Raw genomic sequence first — 10,035 nt, forward strand, 5'->3', positions numbered from 1 at the left:
TGTCCATTATTTAATTTGCACATATACCAAGATGAGCGACACAGGTTCTTCAGAGCCTCTAGTTAAGAAATAAATTTACCCGGGTCATTACTTTAATTGTAGTGCTGTTGTATATTTACTCTTCCTATATGTCTGTTGTGATAGTATATTATTTTAACCTTTTTATTTGTATCTCTGATTTATGTGTTATTCTAATATTGATTTATCTATTTTAAATGTATAATGCATTTATTACTTTTGTTTGCATAGTATGATGGCCGGTTAAAGCCATTTTGCATTTTCGCATTTTCGACTTCACAATTACGCGTTTTCGCCCTATAGAATATGAAAGGCAAACACGCGAATACGCGAAATGGCCTTAACCGGCCAACATAGCATAGGGCTTCTTGTACGAGTGTTCCTGTTTGTATCCAGTATTTATTGGTTGTTTAAAAATATGTAAAACATTGTATTTTTTTCTCTTTTTTATTCAATATTGTTTATGATTATTCATATATTACACGGTTAATTCCGTAAACCAAGTTATAATTGATTTAAATTTGATTTATGATATATTATATAATATTAAAATTGGTAATACGAAGCTTCCTCTCGAAAAAGTCGAAGTCTTGAATATGCATACCATCAACATCTCTTGATAATTGGAATATCGTTTCCAAATCATAACATACGCAACTGAGCAATATGACGTAAATGATATAATTGACACTGATCTCTTCATAATTTTATGATCATTGTATGATGTTTGTGTTGTATTATAAAATTGAATTACGTTTCACGTATTCCATCAATCCGATTAGAGTAATACGTTTTTCAATAACATGGCTAATACTAAGGCCAAGTTCGAATGTATATCTAGGGTAGATGGGATTGATATGGTCATATATAAAATCTGTTATTATTAGATATAACCTTTCCGCCTATATTGCATTTACCTGAGGCATACATCTCTAAGTGCATTTCTTTCTAACACAATAGTTATCAAAGGTACCAGGATAATAATTTAGTACGCCAAACGCGCGTTTCGTCTACACATGCTACATAAGGCTCATCAGTGACTCTCGTATCAAAATATTTATAAAGCGAAACAAGTACAAAGTTGAAGAGCATTGAGGATCCGAAATTTCCAAAAACTGTGCCAAATACGGCTTAGGTTTATATCAATGCCTGGGATAAGAAAATCCTTAGTTTTTCGAAAAATTCAAAGTATATAAATTTATAAAAATGACCTCATTATAGATATTCGTGTCAACACTGAAGTGTTGACTTCTATGCTAGAATACCCTCGGAGAAACTTACACAAACGATGCAAACGGCTAAGCGTGCACATGTTTTGATCATTTGTTTCTAACATACATTTGCAAAGTTAACTATGCACTCGCTAAAGAATAAACGCCGAATTTGTTTCTAACTTTAACCTGATTAAACAATGTATTTTTTTTACGTTTATAAAAAGTGTTTACCAACAACATATACATGTATTATTGAAAGTTCAAACAATGTCAGTAAAGACCTATTAAACGATGTATTTGTTTCTACGTTTGTAGCGTTTAGAAAAAAACAACAAACGCCACACAACGTTTTCAAAATTTGGATAAGAAAAATGCAGCCTATATAATTCGTCTTATAAAAGCACGACATATGAATATTTATGCGATATGTGATACAATAAAGAATATAGAACTAGTTAAACATGTCAAAACTTAACAATGCCCTACAGAAAGATTTGTTTCTTCGTATTTCCATGTCATATGTTTAGTCATAATTTTTTTGGTGAAAACTATATTATATTTAAATTTTATTGGACATTATCCTTTCGGCTATTCCCAAGGGAAATATGACTTCTTGGATGAACAAATTTTCAGATTTCCCTTAATCAAGGTTGCAAATGTGTTTTTCATAAATAAAAGGGATTACATGGAGGTTCACATAACATTGTGATTTTATTTTATTTTTTTTGTATTTCATTTTCGTTTATTATTGCACAGGCAATCGTTTAGAATTAAATTCATAACAGTGTGGTCGACGATAAAACGTTTGTTAGTAATTATACTGAAAAAATCACCTATAACTTGTTTGTCGTTGGCGATGATTTTATGCTCACTCAGTCTATCAGAGGCCTTCAAGTGGGGATTTAAATAATCACTTGTTTTAAACACATTTTGATACATAAAATGAAACTTTTCTTTTCGCAAATCATTTAAAGAATTTGTTTTGAATAATTTTTTTACCATCACTGGACTACAGTTTCACTTTTAAGAATGATTATGTTCAGAGCTGATATCAATAAATAATGATAAAAAAAAAGTTTATTCATTGTTAAAAAAAAAACTTTTAAGTATGGGGACCCGCGTTATTTCACATAATATGTTATTGATTAAGAGAACAAAATCATTTAAGAGTGACCTTCTATTTATTCAATGCTAACCATGTGGGATTTGTTTGTGAAGAGTTCCAGATGACAAAAAAATCATATTTTGTTGTTGTTATAAACCATAAATCGATCCGTTCATTCATATATTTGTCAATTTGCCTTGGCTCTTAAGTCCAACTCGTGGGACAGGAGGAACAAATGCGTCCTGTATGATTTTGTAAATAAATGCATCTTTTAGAAATAGCCGAAAACAAAATTGTCTGTCCAATAGAAAGGTCGAGGCCAAAAAAAGACGAACGGTGAATTATAGAAACATAGAAGCTGGTTGCAAAAGTTGACGACAAGATCTATTTACAACTTGAGTATGGCCTTATACTATTAACCTGAAAGAAATATTTTTATAACAATTCGCTTGATCCAAATAGCTTTCTTACTATCAAATTACTTTCAAGTACGAAAAAGACAGAGCAGAAGTATATTTTGTCTATATGTTATTTATTTGCACAACTTTTGAAAGTGGATTATGCATTCGTTCTAAAATAACAAAAATTGACCAGATAAAAAAGTTAAAAGATGACATTATTCGACAATCGCAATTGTTAAATAGCTTTGACGTCCGAAAATTATAATCAATCAACACATGCATTGCAATTTTTAAAGCCAGTAAGTCATTCTTTTTACAAAACACAAATTCGAATTATTTTATTTAGGCGTTGAGAACCTTTGATGAACCCACAGTTTAAATGTCTATACTAAGGACGTCGTGAGCTATGGGTGTTATACCTAATCTGTCCCAGTCAATGGGAGATTAAAGTGCGCCAATCAATGTTCACAGCCACACTGTTATGAATTCGATTCTATTCATACAAACATGTTAAACATTAATTATCAGCAAAAAACAAATATACAATCATTTCATGCCTACCTGAGATCACGTGCAATCAGGACTCTGCACAATCATATGCTGGTATAAAATACAATTACCGCTAAATATGAAGAAGAGAAACATCGTTCTAAAATTAGAACAAAGTATAATGTTTGTACCTGATTCGGTAATTTACATCTTGAATTGGAAGCCATACTTTTCCTTCCATCAATTAAAACAATACTTTTAATCAATTGGAACATTTATCTACGTAAAAGATATGAAGTTGTGTCCTTTAAAATATACTTTCACAACACGTTGTGTCGATATATACTAAGAAATAGAAAAATATTTTAAAGTTGTTTTTAATGAACTGAATACAGACACACACACATGACACAATGTTCAATATTGCATGCATATACATGTTTGTTATATTTCCTTTCATCCGTCAATATAACATACATATTTAAGTTAATCATATTGTTAATGTTAATATGAATGTATACCGTTCATGAATTTGGAATTTCTGAAGTTATATAAATGGTGCGGGAATTTATCGATACATTGAAGACCTGTTGGTGACCTTCTGCTGTTGTTTTTTCTTTGGTCGGGTTACTGTCTCTTTGATACATCCCCCATTTCCATTCTCAATTTTATGTGTACCTTTAATTCAAATGAAACGATATCCCGACTTTTTTTGTATTGATTACCTTTGTGTTAAACTTTTGTTTTTTGTGTTATAAAAATAAAAATAAAACTAAGCTGTAAACCTCATTACTTAACAGACATAAAGTCAATTTCCTCAATACCACGATCTGTTATGGTTTATTAGTGTTAAGTTGCAGCTTAATGTAACCAAAGACATCTAAGTTGTTAGCGGGTTTTTTTCGAGCATCACTGATGAGTCTTTTGAAGACGACACACGAGTGTGGCGCAAATACAAAACTTAATACGAACCTAGAACCTGGACATTCTAAACAAAACTGGCAACACTTATCAATAAACATTAAGTACGAACACAACTACCACACGAATTGTAATGTATCTACAGTTAATCAGCAGTTATATTTAACAGGTTTTAAGAAAGAAAGTTAAATAAAGGCAACAGTAGTATACCGCTGCAAATACATGGACAAAAAACAAAATCGGGGGAACAAACTTAAACTGAGGGAAACGGATTAAATATAAGAGGAGAACAACGACACATCATTAAAATGTAACACACACAGAAACGAACTAAGCATTAGACAAAATCCGATGAGAATAATAAATAGAGCAACAAAATCAAATACATGAATTTGGGATAGAAAGACACGTGACACGTCTTATAGTAATGTGAATTCATCCTCAAATGTAAGAGAAAAGAAACGAAACAACGGAAACACAACGTTAAAATGTAACACTCACAGAAACGAACTATAATATAACAAGAGTGCACACACTGAAATGTCTCGCCTTCTTTACTAATCCTTGATACTATCTTGATAGACCTAAATATAAAGCTTTATTACAACTGTCACATAAACTCAACATTAACCAAGAAAATGAAACATTGATCAATGAACCATGAAAATGAGGTCAAGGTCAGATGAACCATGCCAGGCAGACATGTACAGCTAACAATTCTTCAATACAACAAATATAGTTGACTTATTGCTTATAAATAAAGAAAAACAGACCAAAACACAAACACTTAAAACTTAGCAATGGACCGTGAAAATGAGGTCAAGGTCAAATAAAACCTGCGTAACCGACATAAAGATCATAAAATATTTTCATACACCAAATATAGTTGACCTAAGGCATAAAGTATTAGAAAAATAGACCAAAACTAAAAAAAAATAACTTTGACCACTGAACCATGAAAATGAGGTCAAGGTCAGATGACACCTGTCAACTAATCATGTACACCTTACAATCATTCCATACACCAATTATAGTATACCTATTGCATATAGTATAAGACAAACAGACCAAAACACAAAAACTTAACTATAACCACTGAACCATGAAAATGAGGTCAAGGTCAAATGACACCTGCCAGTTGGACATGTACACCTTACAGTCCTTCCATACACCGAATATACTAGACCTATTGCGTATAGTATCTGAGATATGGACTTGACCACCAAAACTTAACCTTGTTCACTGATCCATGAAATGAGGTCGAGGTCAAGTGAAAACGGTCTGACAGGCATGAGGACCTTGCAAGGTACGCACATACCAAATATAGTTATCCAATTACTTATAATAAGAGAGAATTTAACATTACAAAAAATCTGAACTTTTTTTTCAAGTAGTCACTGAACCATGAAAATGAGGTCAAGGACATTGGACATGTGACTGACGGAAAATTCGTAACATGAGGCATCTATATACAAAGTATGAAGCATCCAGGTCTTCTTCCTTCTAAAATATAAAGCTTTTAAGAAATGAGCTAACACCGCCGCCGCCGCCGGATCACTATCCCTATGTCGAGCTTTCTGCAACAAAAGTTGCAGGCTCGACAACAATGGCCATATTTCGGACTTGGAACAGGACATTTTTAAAGAAAAAAAAATGGTGGGTTGAACTGGTTTTGTGGCATGCCAAACCTCACACTTCAATGGCAATGTTTAATATAGCATTAAAATGACAACATAATATTGCAGGACTACAATACAAATAAATAAAACATATTAGACAAAGAAACACATGAATAATAGCTAACAAAAAGCATCAGTTTTAAAATTCAATTCGCCAGAAAAGCGCCTCGTCCACACAAGACTTTACTAGTGACGGCTCAGATATAACAAATCGAAAGTCAAACCAAGTACAAACTTGTACAGCAATGAGGATCAAAAGTTCCAAAAAGTTGAGCCAAATACGGCTAGGGTTTTAGCTTGGGATAAGAACATCCTTATTATTTAGAACAATTTATGCTATTGCAAACAGTAAATTTTATCAAATGAATATAAAAGATATGCATGATAAAACTGAAGTATTAACTATAATTACAGAAGAAAAAAAACCAAGTCACATGTTTACATGTAACCTTAGGCGTTACTATTTAACGATCTATCAACAATAATTCAAGCAGACGCCAAACTCACATCACCAATCCGTCAGACTTATGGTGAAAATCTTTGACTGATTGGATGAATAGGACAGATAGGATCTCAACTTCGTCGTCTGTTGAACTTATTGAAATAACGAAATCTTAGTTGATTTTTAGTTTAGTTCCATCTAATGAGAAATACAAATCTTTAAAGTGCAAAAGTTATGGGTATCTTTTTGAATTAATTCATAAGGGACTTGAGTAAATTAACCAAATCAGAAGAAAAAAAACCTAAACCGATTTATGAAGGGTTGATTCTTGTAAAAACTTACACAATGAAAGAATAGAATGAAGACACGGAAATGATTTATTTGTATAAAAATAATGGACTTATGACATCTGCCGTTGCCGTCACAACGAACACCATGGGATGTCACATGGTAACTGAAAGCAAAAACAACTGCTGTTGATTATTTAAGAAAACAAACACGAACAAATAAAAAAGACAAAAAAGAGAGACGAAGAGACATGGAATTATTGGTAGAAATTTTGAAATCGTCTAAGAATTTTAAGCAATTTTCATATATTACCTGAAAATAAAATCCCTAATTTACAGCCCCATTGCTTTCTATTCCAAAATATGCAGTTCCAATCATTAATCGTTAATTATAATGGCTAGTTTGTCTTAACTTGAAGTAAAGTTTAAGTCCGTTAATGTCAATACATGCATACTAGAGCGTACTGGTTCCCAGAAGTATGACAGTAAAAAAGCAGGCACTTCTTATATGAACAACAGCACAAATACATGTGCCCTCCTATTATAATTTAACGTACTTTTTTTTTATTATTGAAAAGAATTTTTGACAAGGTCCTTAAATTATCCAACTCCCACAAAGCTCAATTGATTACAAAACAACCCAAATATTAACATAAATAGAGCTACAAACACGGAGATACTATTTTATTTAAAATATGTACTAAGTTCTGGTATGTTCCTTCAGACAAGACCGGAATTAGTGGTTCCATACCTATGATATTGGTTGTTTAGCATAGACATTGGTATATATTATACTGAACCGCATACTTTGTATTGAATTGGCGTATACAAATTATTGGACACAAATACATCATTTCAGTTCATTCGCTGTTGATTGATAAAGTTTTCACCACCACATCACCTAAAATACACGTACAAACAGTCAGAAGCGTGTGTGTCCGCCATATGCGTTGATTTCCACCTGGCATATCCTGCACATGGGATGAATCACACAGTTGATAAAATGCATAGGAATGCTAGCCCACACCTGCAGAAAAAATTTAATGTCTATGGTCACACAATAGTTGTAGGTCTTGGAAGGACGACATCAAGTTTTCTCTGAACCTCGTTGCAATATTAAAAACACAAACAAAAAAGGACGATACATAAACAGAATTCTAAAGGGGAAAGGGGTGATGATGCTAAGTCTAGCAATAATAATGTATCCAGTGCTTCTGATTTAATGCTGGCGATCCGTAAAAGAATCAGTCCCATCATGTCATCACATGAGTCGATTTTTTTTTTAATTATGATGTTTAGAATGTTAAAGTATCTTTAGCTCCTCTTTTGCAGCTATGCATGTACATATGCTAAACTCATATATACTATAGTCCATATCCATACTTTAGTACACACATTATGATATTTTAACATATACTAAACGCACAAATGTTCATTCAGTATAAACTTTCTTTGCCAATTATCTTTCGTGATTCAGAGCCAAAATTAGGGGAGCGCTGACTTTAATAAACCATTAACACAAAATCATGTAACAAGTGCGAAATTAGTCGCCTAAAGACATTCAAAAACGCGATATCTTTTTTTATGCTTTCCATGCATTCTTTTGTTGATTAAACTTTGTTGTACCAGTTGTTAAATAATTTGGTATACTACTAAGTATTTGTTTTACCTTTAGAATCAATCAACACTTACAAACCACTATGTTTTTATTTGTTTCTTTTTCATCCTTTTCCATATTTCTCATATCATTACCATGTCAAAAAAAGGTTAATATTCGATCTTGCAATTATGTCCAAACAAAACTAAAGGTACGTTAAATGACGGTTGGAAAAGTAACGATCAATCCAACACACTCTGCAATCTTATTAAAAAAATAATTGAAGGAAAGAATGACACCTATTAACGTACTGACATTGTGCATTTAAAGATTGTTGTTTAGACCATATGTCTCATAAAAGAAAAATATAAAACATTGAAACCATTTAAACAAAAGGCAGGTGTGGATTCAGGATTTTTCAAAGGGGTTCAGTCAATTCAAAGTTTGTAGAACATGTCAACAGTACTATGCATTAAGTATGTCCCCTTTGTAAGTTAATTCGAAAATAATGTTCAATATCGATTTAACTAAAGTAAGCACAACGCAAACACATCAGGGAATGTTATTATTATTGTCGATCGTAGTGTCTTTTGAAATCACTGACTACCTTTCTACGCTTAACATATGACATGATAACCTTGCTTTTCTGTTTCTGTTACTTTTTGATATTTGTTTTAACAGTTTAATGTTCAGTTATTGTCTTATGAACTTTTAATTTAATTCATAGTAATTTATAAATCAGTATTCTGAAATAAAGAAGCGGTTAGGTTCTGTGTTATTGTTGATTCTTCAATTAGCAAAATTGTGAGAGAAAAAATTAGCATGTGTCTTAAACAGATTTCGTAAATAAGTTAAACAAACTATATCCATGAATATAAATTCATTAGTTTGAAGATTAGTTTTACCAATTTAAATGAAAAAGTCCATATCGATTTAATTTGGAGCTTTTTCAAGTTTTAAAGTCATCTGGGGCCAAACCAAATAATTTTTGTGGGTTGTTTTTTGTACCACATCATAAAGTAACAACTAATAGTGTAATAAATAAAATTTGTAATGAAAAAATAAAGGTTTAATTTTTTGCTAAAATTTTTGTACCCAGGAGCCTCCTTAACAACAGTTGTACATATTTAGAGCATATTTTTGAAAGAAGATTTTTATAATATTTTTTACAAAATTCTGCTGGTATTTATCAGTTGAAATAAAACGTAATGTAGAGTAAATGTCTAAAAGTTCATCCCTTTTATCTCTTAAAGTAGAATAAGAAGGTATATTGATTATTACACATTTTAACTGCTTATAGGTGAATAAACAGCTGTGCCACGAATGCATGATACGCCCGTCGTCTTGAGTTGAAAATTTTTAATCATCACCAAATAGTATACATTATCTTAAGGTTAATATAGTTAAGGAGTGTGTAAAGTTTTGAGCAATAATCATAAATCGTTCTTTTGAGACACGGCACATTACATGTTTACCTTTTCTACAATACAAGTATTGTTTCCTAACCAACAGTTATTTACTTCAAAAGAAAGTTCATGTTTTTTAATAGCATATTATAATATGTTTTGTTCTTTGACAATAAGATTGTTTTTCTATCGTTGATTAAGATTTAGCAGTGTTCAATTAGAGCTTATTTGAAATTTTTGTTTTGTATTCATGGTATTTGTAATACAATTATTATTATAATAGATTATTACGTGCTTTCATGGCAAGTGGTTTCAAGTTTTATTTATAAATTATATATATGTGTTCTTGTAAAAAGTAAAATCACAAAAATACTGAACACAGAGGAAAATCAATTTGGAAAGTCCATAGTCTACTTTTTGGTGGGGTTGTAAAGCACTAAATGAGAATATAAAATAGACATCTTAAGAATTGCCAA

This window comes from Mytilus trossulus, chromosome 9 (genome assembly GCF_036588685.1).
Source record: "Mytilus trossulus isolate FHL-02 chromosome 9, PNRI_Mtr1.1.1.hap1, whole genome shotgun sequence".
Lineage (NCBI taxonomy): Eukaryota > Metazoa > Mollusca > Bivalvia > Mytilida > Mytilidae > Mytilus > Mytilus trossulus.